Consider the following 13,191-nt stretch of genomic DNA (forward strand, 5'->3'; position numbering starts at 1 on the left):
TTAGCCCGATTTAATTAGCAGCCAGCCAGTCCCAATTTGGCTTACAAATCGGCAAGGTTTTTACTTTGTCATTAGCTCCTGAGCGATTGAAGAATGGGAAATACTGTTGGTACTCAAGACAATCCATCGCTCCAGTGGTTTAATGCCAGAGCCCTCCTGGAGGAGTTTACTGCCCGGAAAGCTGAGAGAAAATAAGTTCTGTGGTAGCCCAAGGGCACCCTTTGGTTGACTCCTCAGAATTTATGTATCTATATATTAAATATTATGTATCTGTATATTAAAAAGTATAATTTATTAATAGTATGTATGATACACAGATATATAATAGCACATTTATATAGCGCTTAATAGCAATAGGTAGCATTTATACAACACTTTGAAGTTTGCAAAGCACTTTACAATATTATTGTGTTTTATCCTCACAACAAATCCTCTCTAGGAGGTATGTGCTATTATTATTTTGGTATCATTGTTTAATTAATATTATTATTTATTATCATTTTATCATTGAGGAAGCTGAGGTAGATAGAGGTTAATGTGACCCGCTCAGGGTCACACAGCTAATAAATGGATCTGTATTTGAACTCAGGTCTTCCTGACTCCATGTCTGGAATTCTATCCACTTAGCAGCTTCTTAGCATATATACCACCTTAAATAATTGACTTACTATAATGTGAGATATTTTGAAATATGTTAGCAGATAGAGTTCTAGAAACATAGTTCTCCCTTGTCACTACATCACTTTAATTACCGTAGAATTTCTGAGTATAGCAATATGTAGGTAAAAAGATCATTATAGGATTTAAAGGTGGAGAGAGACCTTTGCAGACATTTATTTGGTCCAACCTGCTCATTTTCTAGAAGAGGAAATGGAAGTCCCAGAGAGGGACTTATCTAAGGTCACACAGGTATAAGTAGCAGAGATAACATTTGAACCCAGATTCTCACTCCAAATTCAGGGCTCTTCCTGCCCCATCTAAAGGCTAGACCCTACTAGCATTAAACATGACACACTTATTGAATCTGTCTGATAGAACATCTGTAGTGATAATTAAAAAGAAGTATTCAACTGACTTCTAGGCAAGGAGGTATTTGTTTAGGGAGTCTGAGGTAAGGGAATTTTCCCCACAATAAGGAACAAGTCATAGTGCTATAGCTTTTTCTTAGTGATTAGTGATCAGTGTAGTATTATTATCCCCATTTTACAGATGAAGAAAGTGAGGCTCAGAGGGCTAGGTGGCTGAGACTATAGACAAAAATGCAGTTCATTCCCTGGAGTATCTCATTTCCTACTGAATGTAGATAATGTCTAAGGTTGCCTCCAAGCTCTAAAACTGTGATCCTAGAACACCCTGCTCAGGATACTCTTTTATAAAGGACACACTAAAGTTATTCCTTCCTTCTAAATACTGAGCCTAAGAATGAGTTTTGGACATAGCAAAAGAGACTTTTATTTCTTTGCATTTCCTACATTCAATCTGTTTGTTCAATTAAAGGAATGGAACAAAAACCCTGTCATGGAAGTTTATGCTGAATCCATTAAAGAAATAGTTAATTCTTATGTAAAAATTACCCCTGTCAAGATCAATGAGTCTGGGTCATTTGGTGCATAAATTCTGTTTACATAATTTAATACCATCAGCAGTAGCCCCCTCTCCACCAAATGCCTTGCATTTCTGAATGACTCGCCAAAGCTAATTGTTTTGGATGCCTTCCTTCCTCTCAGACTTGTTAAGGCTGATTGATATTCAGGAAAATTACAGCCTTAGTTTACTTTGATTGTAGCATTTAAACCTTTCCTGGGTTGGTAGCCGAGAAATAGCTGCCTTTTCCCATCTCTTGTCACACTGTTCCTTCCTCAAGAGCCTGGGTAATAGTGCTGTCGACTCCCATCTATTTCTGCTGCACCAACTGAAACCCAGATTTGAAGGGGGAGAAGTTGAGAACTTCATTAAAAACATAACGAGGCTCATGAAATCAGTGTTTGTGGGAAGGTGAATTGTCAAGAAAAAGTAGCAGCAATCCAGGGCAAGGGGTGGGGGCCGAGGCACAACTTTAAAAATGTATTTTATATTTATCGAATTATGCATCTATCCACTTTAACAGTGACAGTTTCAAAATCTGATCAGTTTGCACTATTTGTACCAATCTCACGGTGTGTTGTGTTGCTTACATGGAAGTTTCTGTCCTTATTTATATCATTCCTCTCTTCTCTCTAGCCCCCTCCTCTATCCCAAACTTTTGTTTCTCTTTTGCTTTTTTTTTAAATTCCTTTATTTCCACAAATAATGATAGTGTAGTTTAGAGTACCTTGAACTAAGAATGAGAAACCTCAGGTTTCAAGCCTGGCCAAGCCATTAACTCATTAACTAGCTACTTGATACTGGATGAATGACATAACAGAAGGATCGGGGAAAGGGGAGGTCCTGGTAAACATTATTGCCTACTTGACTGACCTTGGACAAATCACTTTTTGGTCCTCAGGAAAATGTGTGTGTGTGTGTGTGTGTGTGTGTGTGTGTGTGTGTGTGAGAGAGAGAGATCATATTTTATATTATGGTCAGGGTATGTCCTGGTAAACATTTAACAATTGGATCTCCAAATCTCTCTCTCTCTCTCTCTCTTTTTCTCTCTCTCTCTCTCTCTCTCTCTCTCTCTCTCTCTCTCTCTCTCTCTCTCTCTCTCTCTCTCTCTCTCTCTCTCTCTCTCTCTCTCTCTCCCCTTCCACCTCTCCCTTTCTGTCTCTCTCCCCCCCCCCCCACCTATATATGCATACATGTGTGTATGCATTCTTCACCTAATCCTAGGTAATTGTTGGTTGACTGATTCCTGGAGTTTGATCTTTAAAAGGAGGCTGAGAAAATTAGAGCAAGAATTTTAGAAAGAAGACAGCAGGATACATGACTTCCACTCCTTGTATAGAAGTCTACACAGTAAAGGGATGCTTTCAGGGAAAAATTTGCTCTAGGGAATTATCTGTAATAGAGGAATTCCTATACCAATAGGGGAATGCTTTGACTTAGCATAGTGGAAGAATCCTTGGACCCAAGTGAAACTCCTTGGTAGCTGGAGTTGAAGAGTGGCCAGGGACAGAGATGTGACATAGATGAGAAAACCTGGATCTTGCCCTTCATTGGTACTATGAGTTATGTGGACCATGCAGATTTGGGACAGTAAGGATTGGCTTTCTAGAGATCATTGAGCATTTCCTACTTGTGTATCGATGAGGGATGAGAGAGAGAGGATGACATAGGGTAATGCTAAAAGTCTGGAGGACTACAAAGGTCTCTGGGGAATGTGGATTTTACTGAAAGGGTGGACTGCTTTATTCTCCGAGTGCTTTCCCCTCTTAGGGGAAAAAAAACAACACTCATATTATTATTATGCCTGGAGGACATACATATAGATTCTTGGGGGAATGTGAAGCTCACTGGAGAGAGAAAAAAAGCTTCTTTCATTATTTATTGTCTTGAGTATGAGTTCTTTGTTTTTCCGTTGGGTGAAATAAAACTTCCCTTATATTTAATTTATTTTCTATTTCCCTTATATTTAACATATCTCTCATAATTTAATATATTTTGTTAGCCTGAATGTTTACATAGGAAATGAGGGGCCTTTACCTAATTATTATTATTTTTAAGCAACTTTGGATGACGAACCCTGTGTAAGGGAAGCAGCCAAAAATTATTAAAAATTGAGATTATTGAAAAAAAATTGAAAGATCATTAAAAAGTGACTGAGATCAGGGAGTCCCTCATGGAAGTGTCTTCTGTTAATTAATCTACTCATCTTCTGTACCATTCACTCCCACTTAACCAAAAGGTTCCTGTCTTATTAGTTGACATTTTTATAATAAACAAAATCGATATTATATGATACTTTCAGGTTTACAAAGTATTTTGCAGGCATCATCTCCTTGGATTACTCTCATGCTATGGGTGTTGCTTCTTACTAAAGCTGAAAGGTCCTTGAAGGCAGCGACAAGAGTTTATATTTACTTGGACCACCAGTGCCTCCCATCCAGACCACATCATAGTCTGTCCTTAACTATTGTTTCATAGCCTGATAGAGGTTGTCCCAAGCATCCAGAAGAAGATTAGATTGGCCATCAGAGGACCTGGTTTTTAATTCTGCCCTCTCCTCTGCTTAGCTGGGTGACCGTAGGCAAATGGTTTCCCTTTCCTGAATGGTCTCATTGGTAAAAGGAAGGAGCTGGATTTGTAGGAGCACTGGATTGGAAGTCAGCATCCTCACTCTGCTACTTAGTGACCTCTCAGGGTTTCAGTTTCTATGCCTAGAAAATGAAAACACTAGACCTGAGAGTTTTTAGGGGGTCCCATGGTTTCTGAGGACTCCTCTAACTGCATTGGAAGGAGGATGGATGTGAGCCTTAGATCTGAGCATTGTTCATAGCTACTTCTGTAAGTACATTCTGGGGAAATATCTGGTTGGCTAACATGCAGGCCTCTCACTGGGAAGGGTCATATGGCTTCTCTCAATGCTGTGCCTACTGAGTGAGTCCACAGGTCCTAGCACAAAGAGTCCTGGGTCTGGAGTCAGTGAGACCTTGGCTCAAATTCTACCTCTGTTGCTTTCCATTTGGACAAGTCTCTTCATCTCTGAGCCTCAGTTTCTTTCTTCTTACAAAAATGGTTGTAATTCTACCTGTAGCATGTGAAGGTCTAGGTGACTGCAAGGTTAAAATAAGACAACATATGGAAGGCAAGGTGCTTTGTAGCATTCAGAGCTCTATAAAATCAATCAATCAATTTATCAAGAACTTTTGATGTGTAGTTGTTGGGAATGAAAAGACAACAATGAGTTTACGTTCTGTAGGGGAGACGATGTGTTAGCTAGTTAGCATTCACACAGCCCTTGAAGGTCTGCAAAGTACTTCTCATCTCATTTGATCCTCACAACCACCTTGTAGAGCAGGTGCTATGATCATCCCCATTTTAGAGAGGAGGACACTGAGGCTGTGAGCAGTTAAGTGACTTATCCACATGACTTGTCCAGGTAGTAAGCATCTGAGGCAGAATTTGAACTCTGATCTTCATGACTCCAAGGCCATCCCTCTCTCCATTGTGCCATCTCAATGATGGCAGGTACAGATGTGAACATTTCTGGGGAATGGATGATGCTACTATCAGTCTAACATTAAACATTAAACAACCAACACCCAAACCAAAAAACCCCGCATGTTCATGACTTCCATTCTTTCATTTGAAGACTGAGAGAAAGGATTGTAGCAAGTTAATAATGGTGGTATACAGCAAAGGAGAAAATAGTCTATGGGTTCTCTGATAATATGAAATATTGGTTGATGAGAAGAAATAGAAACAATTATTTTAGAAGGACAGACATAAGAAGGGAAGGAAATTTGACAGAGGGTACCAGGTTCACACATCCTGTGAGGTCTCTCCATTCTGTGATCTCTCCCCCCACAGTGGCAGAGGTAGGAAAAAGGCTCTTCCCCCTCCAAATACTTCTTGCCTCCGGTATTTCACATTTGTTTCTAATTTTAACAGTTACATCGTATGTTTTCATTCCACTATTGTCTAAAAAATCGCTGGGGCTATACAGTTGTAATCTATCTTTTGTCCTCTATAAATTGGAGCGGTTCGGGCCAGAGAGGAACATCTGTATAGAAGGGCCCATCTCTCCCTGACTTTTGAGGGTGACGCGGGGACTGGCGAGAAGGTCAGTTTCCTCTTCAGCTTCGTTATCGCTGTTGGTTTTCGTCATTATACTTGACATATTAAGCTTCTGTGTCTTGCCATAAAGAACACAATATCTCAGCATATTGGCATGCTCATTTGCTTTTCACAGCTAGTATTGTGTCCAAAAACCCGTCCCTGGGGACCGACACGTGGATATAGACAGCAAGGAAATGAAGCCCAACACCAGGTGGCCTTTCGCTGCCTAATGAACATGGCAATCTGTTACTATCACCAGCCTGCCTTTCACCAGACAATTAGGCAACTAAGCATGTAATTATTCAGGCCAACAAGAAGAGGCTCTCCTCTAATTTCATCTTTTCATTGCTGTTTACTCACCCACACTCCCCTCGTTAATGAGAGATTTTCCAGTCTCTACTAATTGGTTTCAATAACATTCATTTCAGTTGAAAGGGGACGATTCCATTAATTGAGAATCGAAAGCATCTTTTCATTTCAAGTGTGTCCTGCTATGGAAATCCGAATCCTCTCAACAGGTTTGAGCTAATGAAATTAAGTTACACAGCCATTAGCGGTGTAATAGAAATAAAGTAATTTATTTTCATTGAAGCATGTGCTATAGGTCCTGGGCAATTAATACAGTTTGAAGTGGAAACTAATTTGGGAGGAGATGTGTGTGTGTGTGTGTGTGTGTGTGTGTGTGTGTGTAATTTCAGATAAATAAACAAGGCTATTTTTGTTAGATCTGATTGTTAAATTGTGGGTTTAGTTGGTCTACTGGTCCTTAGAGCAATACTTCAGAAATACTTAAAGTCAAATCATTTCTGGGTTAGTGGTAGGTTAAAAAAAGCCATAGGAACAAAAGGCATCATGTAAGCTTCTCAAACTGATGGTCAAGATTTCTGGGAGGCTTGCTTGAGCCATGTCAAGCTGTGTGCATTTTTCTTTAACTCTTACCTTCAAAGAACCAGGTATTCTTTCCCTCCACCTTCCATCATGGAACTATTTCAGTCTTCTTTCTATAGTTTTAGCACATTTATATGCATGTAGTTTTAACTTAGACTCTACCTTATGTGTGGGCACTTAGCATCGGATGGTACTTGGAATCCGTCAGACAGAGAGCAAGTCTCAGGCTGCAGTCTGCAGAGGAATAAGCAGAAATCATAATTTGAAGACGAGGGTCTAACAAAAGAAATGAAAGAGAGAGAGAAGCACTAGGTATATTACTGTAGATGTTAAAACAAACATCACCCCTTAAACTGGGAAGAAAATTAGTGAAGAAAGAAGCTTCCATGTAAATGATATTGAGGTCTGGCTAGATTTGGATCTGCTGTTAGGGGTTTGTGGTGCCAGCAAAATGTCAGCCTATGTAACTCAGAGAATACGATCTTTTCCTTTTGGCATGAGTTGGCATCATTTTTTTGGGTGGGGGCAAATGCCTTCCAGTTTTGGGTGCATTTGATACTATTAGGATGAAAAATTGAATATTTTATTTCCATCCACAAAAGCAGTGACTGAAACATAAAACTTTTACCAAATTTCTCATATCTTATTTAGTGGGTTTTTCTATTTCTTCTTTTTTTAAATGGAATAATCCATTAAAAAGCGATTGTGTTACCGTCATACCCACTGCCTGGATATAAGCTTCCCTTCCCCCCTAACAAACAAGCTTTGGCAGCGGCTGTGGTCATTAGTTCATAGCTCGGGTCTGCCTCATGTCTAAGTATTTGCTGATTTGCTGAGTGGCAGCAAGTTGTGTTGGGGGGGGATACAACAAGGCGGGGTAGTATATGGGGGGTGGTGAGCTATGTAAATGTCGTGTCTGGTTCTTTCTTTTTTTAGTTGTATTCGAAAATTCCTAATAGGGACAGACTTACAAAATAATACACTGCCTACCAGTATGAATATTTCAAAGAATTATTTCTTTATTTTGTGCATAGCTCATTGTGCTGACATTTGATTTATAGCTGCCGGAATGCACCTGGGGTTGCTAAGGTTACCCAATTTCATTCACCCATAGATATTTGAGATCTACATAATCCCATCACATCATCCACCGCATTTCAAAGTGATGTTGATAAATGATACCTTCCTTAGATGATATTTCCATTTAGATGTGATATATCTCATGATTCCTGTCTTTTAAAATATTGTGGCTGATGAAATTTTACATTATGTGCATATACAGAAAGCAGGGATACATATTTTTTCAGTTTTAAAGGATAGGAAAACTCTGAAGTGTGGGCTTTTTTTTCCTCCTCCGATTCCCATATGTTTAGGCTCACTGTGACAGATCTCGAGCTCTTTCTTTTCTTCTTCAAAACCACACTATTGTTTATCTTGCATTCGGAGGTAGAACATACAATTATCTTTATTATGTTTCAAATATTTTTTCGATGGAACCATAAATTAAATAACTTCAGATACTTAACAAAAACATCTTTTGGGATATTGTTAGCATTTCCATGGGAGTCATTTTTATGGTGGGTTCTTTAAAGAGCTTAAAAAAAATACTGGCAAGAAATGATTAACATGCCTTTTTTGCCTGCAACATGATCCAATTCCAGTGGCAGATTGAGAAACGACCCACAGGCATCCCACCCTCCCCCTTGTCCCCTTGTCCCTCTATTGAACTAACTGGCAAGACTGTTGGCCTGAGAATTCTTCCCTCGTTCCTAGAAAGTCACCAAAATGTTATTTCCAAGGGAAAAGAAAGTGGACATTCTTAATTCTGAGCCGTGGGAGTGTTGCAGAGAGGTCCTCTCCTGATACAGCCACACAGAGATTCAAGAGTGACTTGTCCCTTCCTTGGCACTCTTAGGACTTCAGGCAGAAAGCAGACAATAGGGGCCAGTCTCTCCTCAGTCTTGCATTGCCACCACCCCATCTCTGGTGATAAAAGGGACCTTGGTTAACCACTTCTATTTTTGCTAACCTTAAAAAGCCATAGGCATGTTCCTAGTGAGCTATTTGGTTAATTCATCTTTGCCTGTTTCTCAAAAGAAATCTCTTTTAGGATCCTCCAGAAAGGTAAAGTCAAACTCATCTTCAAAGACCTAGCTATAGGAGAGGATGGTTCAGAACCTTAACTATCAGTGAGAAAAAGAGATCTGGCTCCATGTGGCTATAAAGCTGTTTGTGTAGGGAGGAACAGGGCTCAGAAAGCCATATGGACTTGTTTAGAAAGGACTGGTAATAAATTGGTGTATTGGCCAAGGACTGAGGGCCATAAGATTAATTTTTTGTCCCCTCATGTGAGTGAAAAATGGTGCCAGTAGAGTATCATAAAATGCATCCATGCATGCGTGAATGAATGAAAGAAAAAGTATTAAGCACCATGTGCCAAGCAATGTGCTACATCTTGCTAAATCTTGGAGATACACACACAAAAGTTAAGAGATTTCCTGTACATAGAGTTCACCTTCTCATCCAGAATTAGGAGGCAATACATATTGGGGAGAAATGATCAGAGCGGCTTATTTTATTTTGGAAAGTGATGGAGATGACGAATGGACTCTTAGGGACATGTGTTGCCACACCCTTTCCAGTAGAAACCAAGGTGCGCATTTGATTATGCTTCAAGACTTAGGATGCTGGGGACAGGTGAGTGGGACAGTGTGGCAACAAGTAGACTATGGGTCAGAGGAAGAGTAAAAAAAGCATGGTTGGAGCTGGCTTAGATATAGTAAGCCATTTGAGATACTCAGCAATCTGGTTGATTTACTGAAGTATATCTAAATAGTAGATTTACTGAGGGCCAAGACCAGATGCAAAAGGAGACAGGATAAGATTAAAGATGGGGGAATGTGTTAAATGGGGATAGGGTGAAACAAGAAGCAGGTTATGGGGATGCCCTAGCATGGGAAAATGCCATTGACAGAATGTCAAGAGGGATGATCTGTGGCAGAGGACAGTCTTAGAGAGTGAAGATGGGTTTTAGAATGGCATGAAGGAAACACAATAACAGGAGGTGTGCAGGTTGGGCTTCAGTAAGTATTATTTAGCATTATTTTATGTATTATGAGGTATTATCCATATTTCCAGGTATTATCAATATGTCCTGAAACAATAACCTATTTTCTTTTTCTTTTTGAGCCATTTTCTTAATACGAACGTTTTTCCAGTTGTGTGGCTCAGAGTTACTGAGCACTATATCTCTCTAAGGAATTGAGACTATTACTGAATGTGCAACAGAGAAGTGCATGGTGGGTGAGAATAGGTCATGACACATGGCAAAAAGGGAATTATGGAGAAAGTAAAAGATGATATCAAAGAAACGTATGCGTAAAGAGGGATGTATTGGCTTCATAAAGGGAGTGAGACATTGTAACAATATTATTTTTTATTATTAATTGCTAATATTTATAGAACTATTTAAGGTTTGCCCAAAGCTTTACACAGATTATCTCATTTGGTTTGCGCAGTAACCCTCTAAGGTCTGAGTTATTGTCATTCCCCTTTCACAGTTGAGGAAACTAAGGCCCATAGACGTTAAGTGACTTGTCCAATGTCAAATAGCTAGTACGTGTCTGAGGCAGGTTTTGAACTCAGGTCTTCCAGATTCCAAGTGAATAGCTTTATTTACTGCTCCATCCAGCTCCCATAGGTAGAGAGGTGACAGTTCACAGACTTCACTGGCATTTTTGCATTACCTAGGAAAGGTGAGGAAAGTCTTCATGAGGTTGTAAGGAACACCAATGGTGATTCCTTCCCCTCCCTAGTGGATGCACAGGATGAGCAAGATGGCTTGTGATGTGCATAATTGGATAGAATACCCATATGGATGAGATCACATCGGAGGATGTGTGGCATCATGGGGGGACAATGAAAACATTCTTTTGCTGCCATCTGGTATTTAGCAAGGTGGGTTGGTCACTACTTCAGTTTAACCAGTGTGTGTGTGTGTGTGTGTGTGTGTGTGTGTGTGTATGTGCATGTGTGTAACATACATATACATAAGTGTATATGTACATACACCTACACATATATCCAAATCCTGAACAGAGGCAAAATTGCATGTGTAAAGAGCCTGAGCTTTATGCATAATAAAAGCAAGGATGAGCACTAGATAGAAGGAGAACACTGACCTTATCTCTTTGGTTTACTTTTTGTTTTAGCTTAAATTCATTATATCTAAGCCAGAGAGGATCTTGGGAGTACTTAAGAGCATCCAGCTCCAAGTTAGACAGGTATGTGTCACAGAAGGCTTTGATCTCTATGGAAGTTTAGGGATAAAAAAGAAAAGACCTGTCCTTGTCCTGCAGATATTTTGCTTGGCTTTTATTACCTTGGTGTAGTGGCTATGATCAAAGAGTTGGCTGCCCACTCTTATCAGGGTTATTATAATCTGATAAACTGAGGTTGAAGTAGCCTGGGTGGCCCCAAAGACAGCAACATGGAACTGTCCCCTTCAAAGACCATATAGCTCAACAATGACCAGAACACAATTCAGCTGAGACCAGTAGGGACCAGCAGAGCCCAGAGGAGCATTTCATTTTAACAGGAAGCTTGTGCTCTTTGAAGAGCAGGCACAGTGAGTTTGGGGTGAGTGCGTTATCAGTAGACAACAGATGTCCTGTAGTATTGGAGGAGAAAACTGCTTTTTCCTGTAAATTCTTCATTTTTTTGGGTTTCCCCATTGATGGTATCTGTGAGAAAATGTGCCCTAGGTTATGTGAAGTCCAGTCAATTAAGTGCCTACTATGAACCAGGCACTATGTCACACACTTTGGGGAGAGAGAGAGAGAGAGAGAGAGAGAGAGAGAGAGAGAGAGAGAGAGAGAGAGAGAGAGAGAGAGAGAGAGTCAGTCAATCCCTGCCCTCAAGAGGTTTATAATCTAATGGAGGAGTTATCTGGAGGAAAGTTTTCTTGCAAATCTTCTTACTATACTATTTCATTAAACACTTTTGCTCTGAACTAATTTTGCCCTCTGACTTACTAGTGTTGCACTATGGCTACTACTCCTGTATGAAACATCAATCACTGACTATTTATTGAGTACCTATATGTGCTGGTCACTATTCGGAGTGCCAAGAATACAAAGACCAAAATGAAACAGTACCTGCTCCCAAGGACCTAACATTCTGTTGGGGAAGACAACAACACACACACATAAGTAGGTGCAGGATGAATACATGGTGATTTCGGGAGGGGCCGAGTAAAAGGCACATTAACAGTTGGGGAATTTTGAGAAAATTCTTATGCTCGAGGCAACATTTGAGCTGAGCTATGGGAGAGTCTGTTCAAAGATGAAAGCTAAGGTATCTGCTTGGCTGCCTTTCAGCCCCAGCCCAGAATGTTGGAGTAGTCCCCCATGTCTCAACATAGACTCATCTCCGAGAATGTCTTCCATCTCATTTTTGTCTCCTAGGCCCTGAAAAACAGAGAGCTGTGTTATCTCAAAAAAGTCATTTTTTTCAACTGTAGAATGGGAACAATGACAGCCCCTACCTCCCAGAGTTGTTTTGAAGATCTAGCAAAGTAATATTTGCAAAGCACTTTTTTGACCGGCACACAGTAGGCACTGTGGAAAGGCTAGCTATTAGCTTAAGCATCATTGTCTCCTTTCCCTGACTGCATAGCTTAGTGCCGTGCATATCAGGGGAGCAGCATTGTGTACAGGCAAGGAGAGTTTGAAGTAGAAGGCCTGGTTTCCAATCCCATCTCTGTCCTGTCACTTATATATGTGACCTTGCGTTCAATTCTCTGGCCTCAGTCTCTTCATCTGTAAAATAAGGGGGGAGGGGTCAGACTTTTGTTGTTGTTCAGTCGTTTTAGTCATGTCCAGCTCTTTGTGACCCCATTTGGGGTTTTCTTGACAGAGATACTGGAGTATAACATTTTCTTCTCCTGATGAGGAAACTGAGGCACACAGGATTAAGTGCCTTGCCCAGGGTCACCTGGCTAGTGAGTGTCTGAGGGTGGATTTGAACTCAGGTCTTTCTGATAGCAGACCCAGCTCTTTATCCATTGTGCTGCAGTGGGGGGTGGGGGTGGGGTCAGACTGGGGAAAGCTAAAGTCCTTTCCACCTATGGTCCTCTGTACATAATCAATATTTAAAAACTGAATTATCAATAACAACAATAGTGCTGAAGGCAAGGTAGAACAGTGGTTAGAGAGCTTGTCTCAGATTCAGGAATCAATCAACATTCGAAATGTATGAAGTGTCTGCTACTTGCAAGACCAAGATGTGAAAGACCAATGACCATGATGTCACCAGCAAGTACTTCCTCCAGCATCTCCTACTCAAACCTCCATTTGGGAAGCCAGCATGGACTGTGTGTACAAGCCCTCTATGAAAGAAATATGGGCTAGGTTGGGGAGGGAGGAGGAAGATGGCACCATTACAAAGGGGAGGAAGAAGGTCACATTTCATGGAGAAGGTGACCCTGCAGTTGAGTCTTAAAGGAAGCCATCTTTTTCTTGGGTGGGGAGGCAAGGCAATTAGGGTTAAGTGACTTGCCTAAGGTCACACAGCAAGTAGGTGTCTAGTTTCTGAGGTCGGATTTGA

This window comes from Notamacropus eugenii, chromosome 6 (genome assembly GCF_028372415.1).
Source record: "Notamacropus eugenii isolate mMacEug1 chromosome 6, mMacEug1.pri_v2, whole genome shotgun sequence".
NCBI lineage: Eukaryota > Metazoa > Chordata > Mammalia > Diprotodontia > Macropodidae > Notamacropus > Notamacropus eugenii.